Source organism: Platichthys flesus, chromosome 11 (genome assembly GCF_949316205.1).
Source record: "Platichthys flesus chromosome 11, fPlaFle2.1, whole genome shotgun sequence".
NCBI lineage: Eukaryota > Metazoa > Chordata > Actinopteri > Pleuronectiformes > Pleuronectidae > Platichthys > Platichthys flesus.
The window spans coordinates 1,699,605-1,723,860 of NC_084955.1; the positions used below are offsets into that span (position 1 = coordinate 1,699,605).

Below are 24,256 nucleotides of genomic sequence, written 5' to 3' on the forward strand. Positions count from 1 at the left end.
TTACAGGTAGTTGCATTACTTAGGGAAACTTTCAGTCAAGGGGACACATGGCTCTGTTAAGTGCACCCATCAGAGAGAAAGTAATGAATGAAGGCAATTCCACCCTGATCACAAGCAGAGGCAAGACAAACAGGACACATATGATGACTCATGACACATTACTACCATCATTTTTGCATCAGTGCTTAAATTCAATATGAATATCAAAATACTATGACAGAAACACACAGAGCATAAATACATCTAAGGAAAATATATGGAATCTATCAAGCTTTCTAGTTCACATTATATCTGGACTAACACAGAGACAGAAAAAATACAGGGAAGAGTTACAGGACGATTATGAATTTACCAACAAATAACAGGAAGGGACGAGAGGTTAGAGTAAGGTAGTGGTGTTTGCATAATGTGTGTGAGATGATATTGTGCGTGCATGTGTGAGGTGTACTGTAATGTTTGCGTAGCTCCACTGTACAATGGAGAGGCAGTGTGGTTCATACGATTTTCTGGGATTTTATGAGCGACAGGGTGCGTTCAGCCGCATCCTGGGGAATGCTTTCATGCTGTAGCAGTGGGGTAGGGTAGAGGAGCCTGCTTGGGAGGGACACTGACGCTGTCATCATACGGAGGTAACAACACCTGAAGATGAAGAGGGAAGAAGAGGAAAAACAGCATTTTGTCAGTATGCGCGGTTCTTTCACCAGACGAGAATAATTCAATATCAGTAAGATCAATTGCAATGTTCTGAAAGTGCGGTCTCTGAGCTTGTTTTTGTTGTAATGTTGTAATGAAACACAGGCTTTGGTGAAATCTAAACATAGGAATTGAAGAGTAAAAAAATTATTTTGGATTAAAGGAAATATTTAATTCAGAGAAAAAAATAAAACCCGTATGAGTTCCTCAGGGGCGGGGCTAGGGGGGGGCAGTGCCCCCTGAAGTGCCCCTGTCCTGTCAGAAATATTTTTATGAAATAGTTCCCTTACTTACAAAATTTTTTTTCCAAAAAGAGAATATTCAAAGATGTATGGCTTTGCTCAAAGCTTTAAAACTAATAGGAAACAAGGAATGACATAATATGTGCAACTTATTGAATCAGGAATTGTACATTGATGTTACACTTATAATTGGCCTTTATCTGTACATTTTTGCCCATTTATGGCCCCTGGTTTAGAAAAACCCTTGATCCGCCGCCAGATTTCCTGATAAACTGCAATGTGCTGACAAATGACAAGAGCTGATTATCAATGGTCAAAGATGTACTTTGGGTCCTTAGCCAGACTCTCTGTGAATTTGCAGGTATAAACTGCTTCAAAACAAAAGGGAATGTAGTAGCCCTGCATATTTGCAACACTTTGTAGGTCCCATCAACCAGCACCAGCGTCTAGGCCCCTAGGGGAGGAGTCCTATACTATGCTGTCACACCCCCTTTCAACCTTAATGACATCATGCGTGGTCTCGGCACCAAACAAACCCAATTGTTATCAAATCGTTCTTTTTTTATAATGCATGGCATTCAAATTTTTATTATTCTACAGTTGAAGTCTCTCCTGATTGAAATGTGATAACTGGTTGTATTGTGTTCAGAGAAAACATATTCTTTAATGAATGTAGCATCCTATTTTGTGACAGCGGTGGATTTCCAAGAAGATGGAGGTTTAGGTATAATCAAAGCTCTTTGGTTACAGAAAAATAATGTACTTTGAATTCCAAAATATACAAAAATATAATCATAAAATAATGCTGCAGTCACTTCAAGCTGGTATTTTAAAGTAAGATCCAATATTATGTCAAATATTTTTCAAATATGTAAATTAATAACATCCTCCTCATTGCAGAAAACATATTTTAACCCCAAAACATATTTCCTGTTGCATTGGTATAGAAGACACAGTTGTTGATATTTCTCTTTATATCTACTTTTCCAAAGATTCACCCAGTTTGTACATTTTCCCATTTTCTCAGATTTGCTGTGATAACCGTGTTTCCATATCTTTACAAATCTTCAAGAAAAATTATACTCATTTTGTTCTATGAGTTAAATCTATTATTAAAAATATGTTTCTTCCTTGATACCAAAAATATTACCTGACTGTGTGAATGACCTTTCTTTACAACATGTTCAGGAATTTGGCTCATATGGAATGAATTAGCATCAACCTAACCACTGTATAATCAATCAATCAATCAAATTTTATTTGTATAGCCCATATTCACAAATTACAATTCATCTCATAGGGCTTTAACAGGGTGTGACATCCTCTGTCCTTAACCCTCAGCAAGAGTAAGGAAAAACTACAAAAAAAACCTTTTAACAGGGTAAAAATATGTAGAAACCTCAGAGAGAGCCACATGTGAGGGATCCCTCTCCCAGGACGGACAGAAGTGCAATAGATGCCACGTGCAGGACAACATCATCAATAATCAAAGTCTCTAGCAACATTGATGACGGTAGACATCCCGAAGGACAACCCCAACATGACATGCCAAGCAGTCCCGCTGCAAGCACAGTCCATGCTCAGCAACCATCTAGACCACGATCCACCATCCAGACCAGACGCCACTCCAGTCCTCAGTCACCGTCCATCGCCGCCCACCAGGAGGACCCATCACAAGCCACCACCGCGGTCCTGGTCCACCGCCCGTGCCCAATGCCAACGCGACACAGGGTCCGCCACCAGCACCACGATCAGCCCACATGACTCAGAATCCGCCACACTGGATCCAACACCGCGACCCCCGGTGCGCGATCCACAAACCGTAATCCATGGTGCGGCCACAGAGGCCCTGGATCTGCGGGTGATAAAGCAAAGGGATTCCGGGGAAGGGGGATAGGGATGGAGAAGAGGAAGGAGAAGCTGGAAAGAGAAGCTCCGTGTGTCATGTGTCACAAAATAGAACAAGTAATGTTCTGGCGCACTAATTAGCTCTAACTATAAGCTTTATCAAAAAGGAAGGTTTTGAGCCTACTTTTAAACGAAAAGATGGTGACTGCCTCCCGAACTGAAGGTGGTAGATTATTCCACAGCCGAGGGGCTTGATGGCTAAAAGCTCTGGCTCCTACTCTACTTTTAGAGAATTTAGGGACGACAAGTAGGCTTGAATTCTGGGAGCGGAGTGCTCTAATGGGTTTATAAGGTATTAACAGCTCTTTAAGGTATAAAGGCGCTATATTATTAAGGGCCTTGAAGGTGAGGACGAGAATTTTAAATTCTATTCTAGATTTAACTGGAAGCCAGTGTAGCGATGCTAATATTGGAGAAATGTGCTCTCTACTCTTTGCTCTCGTCAGGACACGTGCTGCGGCATTTTGGACAAGCTGTAGAGTCTTTAACGACTTCCTACTGGAGCCTAATAATAATGAATTACAATAGTCCAGTCTCGATGTAACAAAGGCGTGGACTAGTTTTTCTGCATCTTTTTGTGAAAGGACATGTCTAATTTTTGAAATATTACGCAAGTGGAAAAAAGCGGTCCTAGAAATTTGTTTTAAGTGACTATTAAAGGATAAATCAGGATCGAAGATCACTCCCAAGTTCCTGACTGTTTCATTGGAAGCAAGGGCAATGTTGTCTAGCGCAGCTATATCATTAGATAATGCATCTCTAAGGTGTTTGGGGCCAAGTATTATAACCTCTGTTTTGTCTGAGTTTAATAAGAGAAAATTGCGGGTCATCCAGGTTTTTATGTCCTTGAGACATGTTCGAAGTTTAGTTAATTGATTACTTTGTTCAGGTTTTATTGACAAATATAACTGGGTGTCATCCGCATAGCAGTGGAAATTCACAGAGTGTGTCCTGATAATGTTTCCTAGTGGAAGCATATATAATGAGAATAAAATTGGGCCGAGCACAGAGCCCTGTGGAACACCATGATTAACTTTGGTGCGCACAGATGACTCATCATTAATTTGCACAAATTGGGAGAGATCAGAAAAATACGATTTAAACCAGTTAAGGGCGGTTCCATTAATGTTAATTAACTGTTTTAGTCTTTGTAATAAAATTTGATGGTCAATTGGACAGACACAAGTCCCTGATCTGAGGCTATTAAAAGGTCATTAGTGACTTTTGCCAAGGCTGTCTCTGTACTGTGATTGGCTCTAAACCCCGATTGAAAGTCTTCATATATATTATTTTCCTGGAGAAACTCACACAGCTGATTGGCTACCACTTTTTCTAAGATTTTAGAAATGAAGGGGAGGTTAGATATTGGTCTGTAATTGGCTAAAACCTCTGGGTCTAGGGTGGGTTTTTTGAGTAGAGGTTTGATGACAGCTATTTTAAAAGACTGTGGTACATAACCTGATGATAATGACAGATTGATAATGTTAAGTAACGAACTATCAATTAGGGGCAGAATTTCTTTAAGTAATTTGGTAGGAATGGGATCTAAGATACAGGTTGTTGGTTTAGAACCTGAGATTAATTTGGTAAACTGATCACGGGTGATCAGAGAGAAGCTGTCTAAGTAATGGGTAGGATTCTCAGCCGTTTCTGAGATCTGTTGGGAGGGTATTAGTGCCAATTGAGGGCAGGAGATGGTTGATTTTATTTCTAATAGTTTGAATTTTATCATTAAAAAAGGTCATAAAGATATTGCTATTTAGGGATCGAGGAATACTGGGTTCTGTGGAGGTGTGACTCTCTGTCAGCCTGTCTACAGTGCTGAAGAGAAACCTGGGGTTGTTTTTATTCTCTTCTATTAGTTTTGAATAGTAGGCGGCTCTTGCTTTGTGGAGAGCCTTTTTATATTCTTTAACACTATTCTTCCATTCTATGAGGTTTTCAACATTGTTGCTGGAGCGCCACTTCCTTTCTAGTTTTCTTGATAATTGTTTTAACTCATTTGGCTGGGAATTATACCACGGAGCTAATTTACTATGTTTGACATTTTTCTTTTTTAGAGGCGCTATTGAGTCTAATGTTAATTGTAATGAGTCTGCAGAGCTATCGACGAGGTGGTCGATCTCAATGGAGCTCAGGGTTTTAAAGAATTTGTTGTTTATATCTACTGCTAATACAGGTTTAATAATTGGGATTATTTCCTTAAATTTAGCTACAGCACTATCAGGTAGACATCTAGAAAATGAATTTTTTATTAGTGGCATATATTCAGTTATTGAAAAATCAAAGGTTATTAAATTATGGTCTGATAGAACTGGATTGCGCGGAAGTACTGTTAAATTTTCAATTGCGACACCGTACGATAATACAAGGTCAAGTGTGTGGTTACCACAATGAGTAGGTTTGTGCACACACTGACTGAAACCAATAGAGTCTAGTATTGAAATAAATGCTACGCTAAGGCAATCTTTATTATTATCAACATGAATATTAAAGTCACCAACAATAATAATTTTATCGGTCTTTAGGACTAAGTTTGATAAAAACTCAGGGAATTCCTTTAAAAATTCAGTATAAGCCCTGGGAGCACGGTAAACTACGGCAAATATGATTGGCTGTTGGTGGTTCCTGGATTGGCGTGGAAGACTAAGAACCAGACATTCAAATGACTTGTAGCTGAGTTTAGGTTAAGGATTAATTGATAGACTGGAGTTAAAAATAGCAGCAACTCCACCTCCTCGCCCAATTTCTCTAGGAACCTGTGAATTGATATGACTGGGGGGAGTAGATTCATTTGGACTGACATAATCATCAGGATGCAGCCACGTCTCAGTGAGGGAAAATAAATCTATGTTGTAATCAGAGACTATTTCATTAACTAAAAGAGCCTTTTTTTCCCAGTGATCTAATGTTTAAAAGACCACATTTAAAAGTCTGGGTTTCCTGTATTGTTTCAGAGGTTGTTTTAATTTGTATTAAATTTTTGTGTGGAGTTCTCGCTCTGTTATTGTTTAATTTCAATAATTTAATCGGACGGTGAACAGACACAATCTCTCTGGGGTTTTGTGACTGATCCAGAGGGAGCGCAGAGAAGTGTTTAGCACTGCAGCTCTGCTTCCTGGTCCCAACTATGGGTTGTCATGTTATAGATTTAGTAATATTCCTAGATAAGAGAGCTGCTCCATCCCAAGTGGGATGAACGCCGTCTCTCCTAACAAGACCAGGTTTTCTCAAAAAAGTTAGCCAATTATCTATAAAGCCCACGCCCACGTATAAGTGATATACTGCCATGCAAGCTGCTGTCCAAAAGCCACAAACATGCATGTGATCTGGTAGGAGCCTTTATTGGAGGTGAGGCAAATGTTAGGAAAATAAATAGCAGTGTTTTTCTGGCCCTTTTCACTAATGATGTCAGGAAGTCAGAGAGTGGCCTTCTGCTTCTCTCCTTACAGCTCAGGTGTTATACACATTGTGAGCCTGTGTGGACATTTCTGTTTCTTTCAACATCACTTGAACCCGCACAGACTATAAAGCTGTCGAGTATAGTGGATTGTTTCAAATGGTGTGGAATATTACACTCTGAGGAGTCTTAATCTGCCGGCTGAAGAGAACAGAAATCTCAAAATACCTGTGAAACCCACCAGTTCAGGTGTCAGTTTTAATGTAGCAGGCAGCTCACAGCTCAGCACTTAAATGTTCCGTATTTCCAGATAGCCATAACATGTCATTAGTGTTTTTACAGCCTCGTTTTTCTTATCCTTTCTGGCAAAGTAGTTATTATACATGTGTGGGCACAGGCTAGTCACAATCCGAGGGCCAGATCCTGAAAACAGGACATCGATAGGAGATCCCAGTACAGTGAGACAGACCTCACTGTATTACTATTGTACTTTAGCCACCATCATAATGGCTTTGCCATCATGGAGTCTCATCTCATCTTCCAAGTCTCTTCATTCATCCGTTCTACTGTGACCCATATAAAACTGCCTACTACGACATCTCAGTGTTCAACTTCCTTCCCCTCTTCAACGTGATGACTTTACAGTTGCTAGACTGGCCTGAGCACAACAAACCTGCAAAGATGATAAAAACGTGACTTTTGGATTGAACGAGGAAATCATTTCCCAACAGGCGTGGTTTAGCTGCCTTTAAACATGAAAGAAGCTCCAGGGGCCGGGACTATGAGGAGAAGTCAAAATCCCAAATATCTTTCGGTTATCGGGCTTAACTTAACCCAACAAACACATTCAGGATAAGCAGTCACACAGCGCTGTTCATCAACTCGATTAGTGAACCCAGGTTTTCCTATTGTAGATAAGAGCATGTGCACATTAAGGGCAAGTGTATACCACATGTAACCAAATGCTGACATGGACAACCGACTGGCTGCACAGCGGCATAGGGGAGAGCGGCATAGGGGAGAGCGACGTAATGTGAGACATCGATGTGAGACACCCCCTGTATCTAGGCAACGGAACACATTTTTAGGTCATGCGACCATTATGTTTTCAAGCCCCTCCCATTCCCCCCTTGCCATGAAGGAGAAGTTGGTGCTGGTGCTGTTGTAAGTATGTTTTTTCCCAAAAATTAGTTTTTTGCATGTAAAAGTAAATTTTCTTGCTATGAACTTAATCAACTGCTGTGTCAAAACAAATTGAATCAGGTAGAAAAACTTATATCATACATGTTGATGAACTTCCAACATATACAACCATGTGATTGATGCTAGCTGAAGATTAGCCTGAATTGCTAAGAGATGTTGTTTTTTCTAAAATGGTGGCTGTGGGGTAAAGTGAGACAAATGCTGTGGGGTAAAGTGAGACATGAAGCACAAGTTAAGTTTAGTGTTAAACATATTTTAGTGTAATATTACATTACATTTGTTTTATTTTTATGTAATAAACATTGTAGAAAAGCCATCATGCCAAGAAACTATACAACAGGAAGACAACCTGGGGCAAAACACCCCTCGCAGAGATGGAGAGTTCAGCCGCTGAGGTCATGCTAAGAAAGAAGTCCTTAAGAAAAGCTGGAAGGGATATAAATATTGACAAGACAACCCTCAAACGATTTATAAAGAAAAAAGAGAAAGGGAAAGTAAAATCAGTAGCCTGGGGTGCAGTAGCTGAGGCAAAGAGAATATTCACAGATGAGATGGAGGAGGAGCCTGCCAAACACTTGAAACAACTAGCTGACCAGTTCCATGGCCTTGCTCCAGTTAAGTGCCGCGAACTTGCATTTGAATAAGCAGAGAAAAACAATATACCTGTCCCTGCCAATTAGATAGAGCAGTGGTTCTCAACCTTTTTTCAGTGACGTACCCCCTTTGAAGAAAAAATTCTGCCGAGTACCCCCTGACCAGCGCAAAGCATTTTTGGTTGAAAGAAAGATGTAATGTGATTTATTAATCCTTGTAACTAGACACATTCAAATTTAAAACTCCATCTATTTCCATAACATTGCTCATTTGTAGTGGTCTCTCTTGAACTATTTGGAAATAAAAAGATATAAAAATAACTAAAGACTTTAATTATTATCTCCATATAAATAAAGATTTGTGCACATCAAAATAATTATCAACTTAAAGTGACCTCTTTTGGGATCATAATAAAGATATGTTCTCAAACTGAACTCATGAACTTAATTACAGCTAAACACTTCTTCTCAAAAAAGTAATCATTAACTTAGTTTTAAATAAAAGATTAGCTCAAAACATATTTTTTTTATATTTATCTTAAAATATCTTCTTTAAGGATCGAAAAGAATACTGACAGGTAGCTTGTTTCCGCTTGCTTCTGGGAGGCTTTTCGCATCGTGTCTTGAGATGACCTGAATTCAGAAAGTTTCCTCTCAAAAAACTCAGGTGGCTTAGCAACATGACTTTCATGTTTTGTCTGGAGATACCGCTGAAGATGTGGTGGCTTAATGCCACTGTTGGCTAATCTCTCCCCACAGAAAAAAAACTAAAAGTGTAAATAACCCAATCTATGTTAATGTCAATATTGGTGAAGTGTCTTTCTGTTATTTTATTGTGAAATATTTGTTCGCTTTAAGGTCATACAATTTCATTTCCGCTTTTGTATTACATGCTTTTATTTTGAAAGGGTACCGGTAGAGACGCAGACTTCTTGTTATGAATCATTAACTTCACAACGGAAAACTTTTACGTTTTAGCGCCCCTTCGAAGAGGCACTAGCTCTCACGGTGTTGTTTAGGGAAGGCTCTCTGCTCTGGTTTCGCCTTCTTTGGCGCTTGTCCCTCCGTGTTTCATTGCTGCTGCACTTCAACTCGACTCCATTGTTGAAGTTTTCAAGGCAGGTGATGACAGGCGATGACAGGTGGCGTGTGCCAGGTTGGGTCAAACCATCGGTATGGGGGAGATTCTGTTTTTTTAGGATAATTAAATTGAAAAGCCTACTGAATATAAAATTTAGTTCATAAACTTACACTTATATTATATTGAATATTTGTTAAGTAACAATTTTTCAAGGATTTTTGAATGGATGCTAATTTTAAATATAAAAAAAAAAAATCCCAAGTACCCCCTGGAGTACCTTCAAGTACCCCCAGGGGTACGCGTACCCCCATTTGAGAATCACTGAGATAGAGAAACAATGTGCAGGTAAGGTAGGGTGTGCAAGAGATCACATGAATCATAATAATCATGTGCTAAATTGACCAATCCCCATGATTCTGTTACTAGTCCGATATTAGTGGTTGTCAATCTAGCTGTCAGGATTTTAACTATTACAACATGTGTTGTTATGGTAGTTTTATAGTGGAAAAAGTAAGTGGATCACCTTACCCCGTTGATTTCTCTGGTCTGTCTCACTTTACCCCTAAGCTGGGGTAAAGTGAGACACAAGACCACTTTTCTAAAAACAATCATATTTTCACTCCCCTTTGTCCTGAAGACAATCTGATCAGTCCATTGCTAGAAAACATCCTGAATTAATGGGAAATGTGTAAATTTGACTGATATATCATATTAGCTCGCCTAGAGGGGCGCAAATGTAAAACAAATCTCACATTACCCCGCTCTCCCCTATTCGACAACAAGAAGTAAACTAATACATAGAAAAATACGAGAAGTACAAACACATTATTCAGACAGAAAAACACAGTTACAGCTGCTAAAAGAAGGAAAGACAGCTAGTAAAAAGTCACTGATTGTGTGAATATCAATATTTTTATAGAAAAACTTTCCTATCATAAGAGAAAAAATAGATCTTTGCATTGCCCTTGCCTATCCAATCTCTACTCTGTCTATCAAATAAATTTATAAACTGTGTTTTTAAAGAAGAAACTTAAAGGTTATGGATTACATTAATTAGTTAATTAAACAGTTATTATAATCACCTTCATTATTTAATTAATAATATTTATTAGTAGTAGTGTTGTTATTATTATCATTATTATTTTCTCATTCAATCCTCTTCATTTCAATATTTCATTAATATCTGCTGACTCATACATAATTTTTTATCATCATAAATTGTATAATATATAGAGAGACGTATTTGTCCAACTGTATACAGCACAAGAGGAATGCGCATGTTTTTAGTGCTGAGGTGAGAGCACTCAGACAATTAATTTACTCTATGTTTGATTTTTTCTGTTCAGCTGCCCAAAGGGCTCTTGTTGGTTGGAATGAATACCTTTTTTCTGTATAATATTCCTTAAAAAATCCTACTGCCCAATGCTGATATATATGAACCGTTGATATAGGTTGATAAAATGACAAGAGTATTGATGGGGCTCTAGTTCATTATTAGAAATGTACTTTATTTTGAATCAATGTTAATGCTCAATAGTGCACCAAATGTCTAACAATCTGCCTATGAAAATAATCCCAGACAAATCTGCCATTTTCTCCCCGGTTTGAATAAAATTAGCAAGAATACCCTTCATTGTCTGAATTAATTTCCAATTATATTAAAGGAAAAAAAATTGTTTTTGGATGTCATACAGATGCTAAATTACAGGAGATTGTTAATTTCGATATAGCATATACAGTAGATATAAATTTAGGTATAAGGCAAATTAGCGACATTAGGCATAATGGGGCATAACCTTAATTTAACAAATTTTCCAGTCTTTGTTATGTAGATTATTTTATTGATGCTGCTTTTGCTTGAAATTGAATAACAACATATGTTTCTGTACAATCATTAGTGTTCCATCATCACAGTATTTCAAATACAGCTTAATACCTCAAAATAAATCCCCTTGTTCGCAAGAAGAAAACAGTCTAACTTGTGGAATTCTTGAAAGCGGTTGTTGGTCTTGTTGAGGCACAGGTGAACATTGGACTTTGAACATTTTAATACAACCCCCTACAATTTGGGCGTTTGCAGTGTTGCCCTTGTTTGCGAGAAGAAAACAGTGTCACTTGTAGAATTCTCGAAAGCAGTTGTTGTTCTTGTTGAAGCAAAGTTGAAGATTGCATTTCAAACATCTGAACACAGACTGGCCCTTGCAGTTTGGCCATTGACCCATAGCATCTAAACAGACTTCCAGTGTTGGAATAGCCTTAGCTGGTCCTCGATGTGTCTTCTTTTCGAATTCCCTTTCAACATCCCTTTCAACAACAGATGACTCTTCTTCCTTGACATATCATTGACTTGCATGCAGAGTGCCTGTGCTACTGATGCTCTAAAAGCAAACAAATTCTTCTGCATCTTTTTTGGAACATCCAGTGAATCACCATCACTTCGATATAACAGCCAGCTGTTTACGATGACCATATCGACAAAATGAAAAAAGAATATAGTACTTTTTTTACCTTATCTGGATGCGATAATATGCTATTAGTGCATCAAGAGCATCAATGCAGCCCATGAACTTGTTGTACAGGTAGATGATGCGTGGGCATTCCACAGAAAACCTCCTGTTTCAACTTTCTGTCCCATCTTGCGATGTTAGAAACAGGATGGGCACTGACAAAAGAGCCGGCAACGATCACCCCTCTATAGTCAAACCATTTGACTGCTCTTATTTCTACACTGTCGCAACACTTTTTTTCTCTCCAAATGTCCCTCTTCCCTTCTTCTTCATATCGGTGTCTGTGCTGAAACTGCAACCTTGCAGGCGACATTGCTGCACAGTCCCAGGGTCTGGTATCCCGTTGTTCGCAAGAGCAGCAAACGAATCAAAGGACGAAAACCAGTTGTATTACATTACATTACATTACATTTCATTTAGCTGACGCTTTTATCCAAAGCGACTTACAATAAGTGCATTCAAACCCGAGGGTACATACCAAGGACGACAAGAATCAAGAAAATACAATTTCTTCAAATAAAGCAAAACTACAAAATGCTATAAGTAAGTGCCATTTAAGTGCTAGTAAAGTGTTAGTTTCAAAAAGTTGTTAGTGTTTTTTTTTTTTGTTTTTTTTTTTTTTTTTCATTCAAGGTAAAGTCGGAAGAGGTATGTTTTTAGTTTTCGGCGGAAGATGTGTAGACTTTCTGATGTCCGGATGTCATTGGGGAGCTCATTCCACCATTTAGGAGCCAGGACGGAAAACAGTCGTGTTTTTGATGATTGTTTAGCTCGCAGTGAGGGAGCAACGAGCTGATTGGCCGAAGCAGAGCGGAGTGAACGGGGTGGGGTGTAACGTTTGACCATGTCCTGGATGTAGACTGGACCGGATCCGTTCACAGCATGGTACGCAAGTACTAGTGTTTTGAACCGGATGCGAGCAGCCACTGGTAACCAGTGAAGGGAGCGGAGGAGAGGAGTAGTGTGAGTGAATTTAGGTTGGTTAAAAACCAGTCGAGCTGCTGCATTCTGGATGAGCTGCAAAGGTCGGATGGCAGTAGCAGGTAGACATGCCAGGAGCGAGTTACAGTAATCTAGACGTGAGATGATCAAAGCCTGGACCAGAACCTGCACCGCCTTCTGAGTGAGAAGGGGGCGTATTCTCCTGATGTTGTACAGCATGAATCTACAGGACCGTGTTGTTGCAGAAATGTTGGCAGTAAGGGAGAGTTGGCTGTCGAGTGTTACGCCCAGGTTCCTAGCCGTCGGAGTGGGGGTTAACACAGAGTTGTCAAAGTTAATAGTCAGGTCGTGGATGGGAGAGTCTTTCCCTGGAAGGAAAAGAAGCTCAGTTTTGTCAAGGTTAATCTTCAGGTGGTGTTGAGACATCCACTGAGAGATGACGGTCAGACAGGCAGTGATTCGTGCTGCTACCTGTGTTTCTGATCGGGGAAAAGACAGGATTAGTTGGGTGTCATCAGCATAGCTATGGTAGGAAAAGCCATGTGAGTGAATGACAGAGCCGAGGGAGTTGGTGTACAAAGAGAAGAGGAGAGGACCTAGGACAGAACCTTGAGGGACCCCAGTAGTGAGGGAACAAGGTTCAGACACAGACCCTCTCCAAGTTACCCTATAAGTGCGTTCATTGAGGTAGGAAGAGAGCAGGGAGAGAGCAGAGCCTGAGACACCGAGGTCCTGAAGGGAGGAAATAAGGATCTGGTGGTTCACTGTGTCGAATGCAGCAGAGAGGTCTAGAAGGATGAGGACAGAGGAGTTGTCAAAATACAATAGGTGAATACCATGAATGTCTTGTGCAAGCTTTAGGACAATGTTTCCACTTGTACCAATCTCAGGTTCTCCAGGTACAGGATACATTTTCCCTGTATATATGTCGAATGAATGCACCAGGACATTTTTGTCACAAAGCACAAAGATTTGATATCCCCATTTGTGTGGCTTCTTGGGGATATACTGCGTTAGACTAGATCTACCTTTGAAAGGGACCATTTGTTCAGCAATAGACAAAATTTGATCTTGAGGGAGACCCTGACATTTTTGGAGAAGTAAATCAATAATTGCCTCAATTGGAAGAGCTTATCCTCGTTGTTGGCTGCCATGCTGCTCTTGTCATTGAAATGAATGAATCTTTTCATTTCTTCCCATCTGTCTCGGGACATCGAATCAGCCACCTGCGCTACTCGACATTCACTGCACCAGTACGTTCTTGACATTGGTAAGTGTACAACACTCATGTACACTAAAGTGCAAATAAAATGCTGCAATTCAGTTTGATCCAATGTGAGTGCGTTATTTGGATTTTTTGCATGCAATACAGATTATTTTGTTGTACTATAGTATCCAAAAGATCAGCGTCAAAAAAGTCTCAGAAGTACTGAATGGGCTCTCTGTTTCATCAGCGACGGGAAGAGCACCTTGCCTAATTGGAATGTCTTTTGCAGAGTCCTGTTGTTGCACCATCTTCCACACTACCTTTTGCCCTCTTCTCCTTGCAGTAGCAGCTGATTGCCTTCTTGCACCAGTGGTGCTGGTGCTGGCAGGTGCATCATGATTGCTGTCAGAGTCTTCATCACTGCTGCTTTTATCACCTGGTGTAGGTCTACAGTCTTCATCGCTATTATCACTGTCACTGAGTCGGCTGTCATCACCTTCGACAGGTGGAACCCTGGTTTGAAGTCCACCAGCTCGCTTTCCGTAGAAAATTGATGCATCCATTTAGTTCTGCCTAACAATAAAGCGCACAAATTGCATTTATTTCCCAGCATTATATTTTTATTCTGTTTTTCACATAATTCAATGTTGCACACTTACTCTGCACAAACAGCTGTACATAGTTTGTATTTCTGCAAAGTTATATTTATTTTTATTTCCTTAGCAGTACCAAAGTTAGCTATAATCAAATTTTCCTCTGTAGTCCCTGGGTATTATACATTATTATATATATTTTATATATTCAATGAACCAAACGTCAGATTTACAATCATATAAGGATACTTATATACTTTACAAAACATTTGAAGTATATGCACAGGACCTCGATTTAATATGATATTGCTCCTAGATAAAATATTATCCATTTTTAGCCCTTAGTGCCTGATGTAGCGAATTCACAACAAACCCAAATCTGCTAATTTCATCATAAATTGTCATCACATCTAGTCTATTTCAATTCATATTAGCATAAGAAGCAACCGATAATATTTGAAATTTAAAAGCTTGGATGCTCAGCATTATTTCATCTATGAATCAAAAGGTCACAGCCTGCTAAATGTGGCCTGTACAAATCTTGCCAGGATGCTTTGTTATTTGAGGAGCAGTTAAGTAAAGAAAATGACTACAATACATTGAAATGATATTAAACTAAGGTATCAACATTTTAGTAATTTTTCATCCCTAGGTTTGAAGTGAGGGTGTAATAGATCTCCGTTTGGAGAGGTATAGAGCCCTCACACTTGGCCTTACCCAACAGGTATTGGGACAGCCTACCCCTACAAGTGAACATGCAATACCAAGGGGTTGGGCCAAGGGGTGAAATGGGATTGGGCCGAATGTACAGTGAAGATCATCGGAGGTGACTTACCGTGGTGTCATTGGTTGTAACGTAGAGCAGGATTTCAGAAGAACCCCGGCCGTTGACATATCTGTAGCAGTTCCACACACATGCTATGAGGTAAGCCTGATACCGGGCAGAGAGGAAAAAAACAGATGAGAAGTTTGAAGTGCATAACATGAAAATTCAATATAACCTATTTAATGTTAAATGGTCTGTATTTATATAGCACTGTTCTAGTCTTGATGATGCCTCAAAGTTCTTTACAGTACAGTTTTGTCATTCACCCATTCACACACACATTCATACAGTGCATCCATGGGCAGCACTTTTATGAGGGGCCATTCAGGGTTCAGTATCTTGCCCAAGGACCCTTGGCATTCAAACCGACAAACTTCTGGTTGGAGTATAACTAGTTCTATATTGTACAATTGAAGCAGGGGCGGCGCGTCCCATTGGGCAAGTCGGGCAGTTGCGGACATCAAAAGATTTGACTCAAAACATTAGTTCCTCCTCAAGGTCGCGCGACACCGTTTGAGAATCACTATTTGGGAGACCCAGAGGTGAACTGTCCCCCGCGCGCCCTCCCCTACCCCCTTCTCACACAGCATCAAGCAGGGGCGCCTGCACATGCTAATTCCCAACACAGTGATATGATAGATAAAAGAAAACCGCTTCACGGGCCAGATGATTTTTTTTGGGGTGTTGGTTAGTGCAGGGTCGGCAACATGCGGCTCCGTAGCCGCATGCGGCTCTTCAGCCCCTCTGCAGTGGCTTCCTGTACAGTGCTGTGCATGTTGCGCATATTTTTCGCAAACCGGCTGCTTCTTAACAGTGGAAACAGTGAAAACACTGAGTTTCTCTGGTCACAGCTGATCAGAGATCAGCGCTGCAGCCACTTGATCAGAGCAGAAGCTGCAGTTGGTTTGTACCAAGCTTCAGTTTCTGTGTCCGCCTCCAGTCTGACCTGCTCTCACGTTTAGTTTTAATAATTCGTCAACTAAAATATGCGTCACATCCTATTACGTCCCGGCGCTTTTTCCTGCAGGTCGCTCAAAAATTATACTTTATTCTCGCTTGTTGTTTCAGCATCTACCTGAGACTGAGATAATCACTTTAAATAGTTCCCCTTTCATCCAGTAACAATCTGGCCCTCAGCAGACAGCTTGCGGCTGGATCTGTCCAGCCAAGCACAACACCATCTGCTCCATCCATCCACTAATACAAACCAAAGCCACACTGAAATTTCTAACTTCAGTAGTAACCCAATTAAAAAGCTCAGTCTCCTCAGGAATTTTTAGATATGCATTAGCAACAATAGATTGTGAGATAAATTTACCTCCCAGTCCACCAAAAACAATACTTACAGTTATTATGATATTGATTGAGCAAAATTATTCATTCATCAGTCTGAAATCAGGGCAGACCCCACAACTGAACTAGATACAGAATCTGAGTTTACTTCATGGTCTTTGCAAATTTGAACCCATTCATCAATGAGGATAAAAACATGTTATTGTCCACTGCTGTTCAATCACCACCAAAACAACACACAACAACTTACAGTATCTGACAAAGATCATCTGTCTTTGTCAAACCCCTTTCAAATTAGTGAAACTAACCCAACTCATCCATCCCATAAACCCACAGCCAAGCAAGCAGCATTCAGGCTCGTTAAGCATAGAAATGCTCACATTGACAACACTAACAAGCTGATATTTAACAGGTATAATGTTCAACACATTCACAATCGTGGTTTAGCATGCTAAGCTACACACACAGTAAAACTGATGTATATGCAGGTGTGTGATCACGTAGATCAACGAATGATGGCGCTAGATAATAAGTCAGGGGATCATCATAGTCATTAGGATTCATCCTCTGTGCATGAATGTATGTACCAAATGTCACAGTAGTCCATCCTACAGATATTTTAGTCAGGACCAGAGAAAATAGACTACATGACGTCTTACAAGGGAAGCTAGAGTGTTCTCTATTATCACCTGGTGGCTGGATGCAATAAAGGTCAGAAATTGAGCCTCATCCAGGTTAATGGATGGGAGATGGACCACAGTAAAAAGCCAATGTACCCGCCAGGTACATTTTTCTCAAAGATAGTTTCTGTTCATTGTATTTATTTAATACATCTCACTGATGTTGGTTCGAATACTCACTTTTCCATCTGGTTTTTAATTAGATATTTAATGGTATAAAACAGGCTAAAAGATGATTGACAGCTGAGGCTCCTAAACAGTTGAGCATGTGTATCACTACTGTGGCTCCATCACCTGATCACTACTGACTTAAGCTCCAAATGCACAAGATGGTGGATTTCATATCAGGGGTATCTTGGCATCATTTCTGGATTGTGGGAAGAAGTGGACACATGTTGTCCAGCTTCATCTACGGTCTATGTCTATGGTCAGGAACAGAGCTTTAGAGCGGACATTTAGATATGTCATAGTGGGAAATGCATAGGGCTAAATGAAAAAAGTAATTATGGCTGAATACCATTTAGCTAGTTCAGTTTCAGGGTCATGGTTTTTATGTATTCTGCCCTACTGTCTCACTGCAATGGCTAGAAACAGAGCCATAACATGGGATTAGTGCTATTCTTTCTTTCAAATTCAACAGAATCTGCTGTGTGATACATGGCTCTTGCCAAAACCCTCCGATAGAGCCTGCTAAACATAAGGACAAAGCTTAGGTTAGAACACTTTACCTTGAAACTGAGAATGCAGCTGATGAAGAACAGCACAATGAGGACCAGGCAGACATTACTGAGAGCAGCGATGTCCTCTTTGTAGGGGAAGTTATCAAGCTGCACACAAATCAGAAAAACGACACTCAATGAGCATCAAAGTTCATGTGAAGATAACCACTCATTTGACAGCACAGGCAGTTGATACTGACGTGTGAAATTAAAAATGAGATGTTTGCAGAAACCTTTGTAAAGCAATAAGTGTTAATATTCTTCCGGCTGATGTCACAGACTTCACTCTGTAAGAGGAAAACACCTGATGTTTCTCACCAGCTGCTGCAGGTAGTCTTGTATTGTGTTTGGATAAACCACAATGCTGACAGCAACCAGGGTGTTGAGAGCAAAATCAAATATTTGGTAGCAGAAAAATGGGACGATCCAAGCGGCTCGCAGCTGAAACAGAGATATTAATTTAGGATTGGCTGATATACTTATCTGGGGGCAGAGATTCGAGCTGAGATTTCAAACCGACACTGTGGACATAAATCATTCCTCAAACTGGGTCACAAGGAGATTGCTTATGTTTACAAAGAGTCTAAAACAGATTTAGTGTAGGTGTGTACAGCAATAGAATAGCTACATTAATAATTCATTTAAATAGTTTGAAAACCATTTATGTTACAGAAGTAAACACGTGAAGGGTCTTTCATTTACAGTCATGCCGTCAAACTAACACATTCAGCGAATAAGTGTACGCGTTGTTTAAGTAGTTTACCTTGTATGCACCATATGTGGCCATCCCACATATAAGAATCATCAGTAGAGAGATCACTGAGGCGATGCACATGTCTGAAGCAGAAAGAACAAGTATAAATTATAAATATTTGATATCACCTGGGTTTATTTCAGTCTGTGTTTAGTAACTTTGGTTGAGGGACATTCAATTCCAAATCAAATCTCTGACAATGTTTTTTACATTATGTCCTGGTGATCTGGGGGAAACATATTGTGTGTTGAAGATAAATAATATGTTGCATCTATCAAACGAACAAGAAATTAACTGATGTGATGCGCTTCATGTCAGCGTGACCTCATATCAACTCCACATAACACAACTAACAGTTCAGTTACATAATGATAGCAGCAGGCAAACTCTAAAACCATGTGTCAGTACTGAGTAAAGACTGTGAATCTGATGGAAGAACAATTCTCTGACCCAGTAAAACACCATTTATAAATTAACTACATTTTAACTAACTGATGGTGGATTTTGCAGTTCTGAGTCACAGTATGAATCACATTTGTGCATAAAGCATTTAGAAGTGTACAGAGAGGCAATGTACCGCATTCTATAGATCGTATCTAATTTAGCAGACAGAATCTCACCTTTGTAAAAATCAATCACTATTTATTTAAATTAGTAGAAAAGGCAACAAGTATCAAAAGTCCAGTAAAACTGAGATCATTTTAAACAGAAGAGCTACAATTGCTTTATTTCCTAAATACATTATTGTAAATTACGATGTGATGTGTATTTTGCTTTGACTCCATTGTCTCTTACAGAGTGCAGACAAGCTGTTTACCAGACTGAATGTAGGAAGCAGAGATAGGATTCTTCCACTGGTTTGATGAGTTAAGACTCTCATGTACACCCATTTAAAAGACCAACCCATTGATATACTCCACCTTAAGATTTAACAGTGCAGCAAAGAGGATACTTAGATGTCTATGTTCTCATTGTGTGAAACAGCATTATGAGTTGTTTTCCATCTGAAGGTAAGTAATCATTTATCTCCATGTTTACTCACAGAAGCCTCAGTTACACTCAGGTCTACCTCAGTGACTTTAAGTACAACAAACTGCTGCTAGGATAAAGGAAAAGAATGAACTCCTCTTGTACAAATGAGACTTGCTCAGGCTGGGACAGTTAAATCCATCATATGCACTTAGGTGTTTTTCACTGCGGTCAAGCCAGCCGACACTCGCGTGTCTTCGGTCAAATCAGCCGACACAGAAATTCTACTGCACCTATATACTGATATTTATGGTAAACGCATCCGAACCGCCCAGAACGGGAACGGGGATATTTCAAAGTACAATAAAAACAGTTTGTTCAAAAATTCCAGAGTGAGACTGATATGGCTGTGTTCAGGACCTCTCAGGCTACTCACACACTCAATATCAGACATTTTTACTGTATAGATTAAGAGATTTTTCTAAGTAAAGTGCAACATTTCTACTGTGAAATACATCATTTCTGGATATCTCAAAGTACTATAAAAATACTTTGCCCAATAATTCCAGAGTGAGACTGATATGGCTGTGTTCAGGACCTCTCTGACTACCCACACAATTAATATTAGACATTTTTACTGTATAGATTAAGAGATTTTTCAAAGTAAAGTCCAACATTTCTACTGTGTAATAGATCATTTCTGGATATTTCAAAGTACTATAAAAATACTTTTCCCAATAATTCCAGAGTGAGACTGATATGGCTGTGTTCAGGACCTCTCAGGCTACCCACACACTCAATATCAGACATTTTTACTGTATAGATTAAGAGATTTTTCAAAGTAAAGTGCAACATTTCTACTGTGGAATACATCATTTCTGGATATCTCAAAGTACTATAAAAATACTTTGCCCAATAATTCCACAGTGAGACTGATATGCTTCTATTCCCACTCCTATGACTAGTCCCTTTTCTTGGAATCTCTAACTGTCCTATCCTCTCTTTCAGCCGCACCCATATGTAAAAATCAATCTTGCCTTAGCGATGTCTTGATTTCAACTTCTTGATCGCAGCGTGAAAGACTCTCTTTGTATTTGTTAATTATGTTGAGCATTTTGTTTATTATCTTATCCTTTTATAGGGATAATGCGTAGGTTAGATTGGGGTACCCTTTTACACTACAAATAACATTTGTTTTCCTATGAATTATGCTCTGTTCAATTAGAAGTGTTGTATTTTTATAATATTTTTTGAATTGGCACCAACTGTGGCTCCTTTGCTCCCTTCAAGCTTGATTATTTATCACCATTTCACTATTGCAAAACTTGTAAGTACAGGTAATATATAACAAAATACATACAGAACGCCGGAACCTAAAACCTTTATGTAAAAACACAAAACATCACTCAACTGTGTTATTAAAAAGAAAAATAAAATTATAAAAACCTAAACGGCCATGATGCTAAATTGTTTAAGGGGCGTAAAGTCCTGATCAACCCCTTCCTTTTAATTTCGTAATTCAGGTGCCATTGTTGGGCCACACCCATCTTCAAACGCGGCCTTCAGTTTGATAAAAAATAAACACCTGTAAAGTTTTGTGACTGCATCGTTCACGGTTGCTATCGGGATGAGAAAATCTGTACACAGAGATAGCAATATAAACACCTGGGGACTTGCACACAGACTCACAAAGTGAAAACAATACCAGTGTTGCTTTTGCAGCTGGTAATACTATGAAAGGCAAAATATGTGTTTTAGGCGACTCTTTCATACACAGACGAAGAAAACAGTGAACATATAAAAAAAAAAGACATAGCACATACTGATTGTGGAATTATTTTTGACACAGACAGCAATTCCAGTCAGCGGTTTGCACATTTTGAATCTGGGCTGTGTCCATCTGGAGGCACTGGGCATGAAACCACCAGCTACATCTGTCACACTGAATCTGTAAAAAATTCAAATTTCCCACCTTTAATACAGACAGAGGTTCATTGCTTAGTAATCATTTCAAATGTTTCACCAAACTAGCAGCCTTTATTCATGTGTACGAGCTTTACCATGTTTTAACCAAATGCTACATTGCTGTTGTTAACAGAAAATTATAAATGGAAAATACAAGGCTGACTTAGCCACCTTTTTATGAAGTCTATGAGAATGACTTCGGCCAGAGACCTTTGTATCATATAATTCCCCATCTATCTTTACCCTCGTTTCCTGTCATCTCTAAAATGTACAAAATGCACAAACAAACAATGACAAGAGTAAAAAAAAACAAAACATACCCAGTCAGTGAAGGAAGGCCCTGGACCTGGTGGTTTTGTCGCTGAGCACATGGCACAGTTGTTATCTATGTCAAACACTTAAATACAAATACACATTTTAGACATTGAGTACTAAACTATCACAATATGACTAAAAACACTCCTCACCCACCTGAGGCTTTCAGTATTTGCAGAGCGTAATGTTTACGCTGATGTACCATCTCTGTCTTTGTTGTACCAAATGCAATGTTTGGTATTTTCGGAAAGGCCTCCATGACTGCGTTTGCCATCTAAACAATGACACAATAAGTTATGTACTTTGGATAATGTTCAAAGTCTGCCAAATGTGGCGGTTGGAAATACTGTAAAACAGATTAAATCCTAAATGCAAAATTTATGCAGTTCTTTTGGAAAATCTTAACATTTCAATAAATATTCATCTTACCATGATTACAAGTACCCCACAGCTATCTCCATCCTGCTCTCTCTCTCTCTCTCTCTCTCTCTCCCTCTCTCCCTCCCTCCCTCCCTCCCTCCTCCTGGTCAGCCTCGTTACAACATAACACCAAAGTGTATCTCCTTAAAGTTGCAACTCAAAGTTTTTTTGTCAATGCAACTGCTATCCAATTGATGGTTCCTAAAGATCCCTCGCAAGCCATGATGTTAGTGTTTTGGGTCCAATCATATATTCATGAGCTTAAATCTGTGATGAGCGCACTGCAGCGCTCTCCAAGGTACTAATCTTGCAGCTGTTAGCAGCTTGGGAGGTATTTATAATCTTTGAACCAATAACTTCCTTGTCTAATAATTGACTTCACCTGTTTCCTAACATATGTATAAGCCCCATTACTGTTTTGTTTACTAAATCTTGTATATTATTTCATGGGAGTACCAGACAAATGCATCACTTACCTATTTTCTCTTTTCATTTCTTTATTTCTACATAATAGATTGAAGGTTGCCTCGTAACTTAGTTAGAAAGCCTTGTCGGCTGTAGTGTTTTTTGTTTGCTTTTGCAATGACAATTAAACTCCTAACATGCTTCTTCAGCCTCCTGCCTCTTACTCAGTAACCGGGACATGATAAATTGAAGGTGACATGATACAGACCATTGTTATACTCATACCGTGAAAGACTTTTTCTAAACTTTTCAAGAAACCTCAAATATCCGCAATGAATAAGCTGCGTGCTGGGTCAACCAAATACACGTTTTTTTCTGCTGCATTGATGTACTGGAAACACATTAAATATCATTCAAAGATTATTCACGACATCCAGAAGAAAATGAAAGACAATCAAGATAAATATAAATATAATCATTACTAACCAGAAGCTTCCAGTGGGAATTGTGTATGTTCACAAAAGACACAATTGCTTTATTGTTGTCAAAGTTGATCTGTAACACATCCAAAAATGAACAACCTGATAAAAACCTTTTAAATTGAAGTGTTTGTAAATATCCTATAGTTACAACAGATCTGTTGCATTGTATCTGCTTTATCATACTGTACACAAAGTCAAACAAACATCCGCTAACATGTGACAGTTATTAAACTTCTGGATGTACCCCCAAAACAAAAACAAGTCACCTTAGACAAAGTGTTCCTCCTGATCTGTTCTCTGTTCCCAAAGAGGATCACACCAGCCGTGTAATGATTTAGAATTTAAATCATTCTCTCCAAATGGAGCTCATTAAAAAAGACACTCAATGACCTTAAGAGATTGTTGAGATACAGACAGATAGTCAATCAAACATCATAAATTGATTTATAATTATGACAATTAATGTGTGACTGTTTAAAAAAAAGACTTACATAATAATCAGGTCTACATAATACTTTGCAATCATTACATTACATTACATTACATTACATTTCATTTAGCTGACGCTTTTATCCAAAGCGACTTACAATAAGTGCATTCAAACCCGAGGGTACATACCAAGGACGACAAGAATCAAGAAAATACAATTTCTTCAAATAAAGCAAAACTACAAAGTGCTATAAGTAAGTGCCATTTAAGTGCTACTAAAGTGTTAGTTTCAAAAAGTTTTTTTTTTTTTTTTTTTATTCAAGGTAAAGTCGGAAGAGGTATGTTTTTAGTTTTCGGCGGAAGATGTGTAGACTTTCTGATGTCCAGATGTCAATGGGGAGCTCATTCCACCATTTAGGAGCCAGGACGGAAAACAGTCGTGTTTTTGATGAGTGTTTAGCTCGCAGTGAGGGAGCAACGAGCTGATTGGCCGAAGCAGAGCGGAGTCAACGGGGTGGGGTGTAACGTTTGACCATGTCCTGAATGTAGACTGGACCGGATCCGTTCACAGCATGGTACGCAAGTACTAGTGTTTTGAACCGGATGCAAGCAGCCACTGGTAACCAGTGA

General features: G+C 39.2%; 1 long non-coding RNA gene and 1 pseudogene across 1 annotated transcript; both read right to left on the reverse strand.

Moving 5' to 3' along the window:
* Positions 1-558: 558 nt before the first annotated feature.
* The window catches only part of LOC133964685 (lysosomal-associated transmembrane protein 4B-like), a 32,264-nt pseudogene continuing 8,566 nt past the window's right edge, over positions 559-24,256 (reverse strand).
* On the reverse strand, positions 21,029-22,184 carry LOC133964925 (uncharacterized). The gene is made up of 3 exons (XR_009923834.1): positions 22,047-22,184; positions 21,896-21,972; positions 21,029-21,558 (listed from the first exon to the last, which is right to left on the reverse strand). It is a non-coding gene; the product is annotated as an uncharacterized LOC133964925 (long non-coding RNA).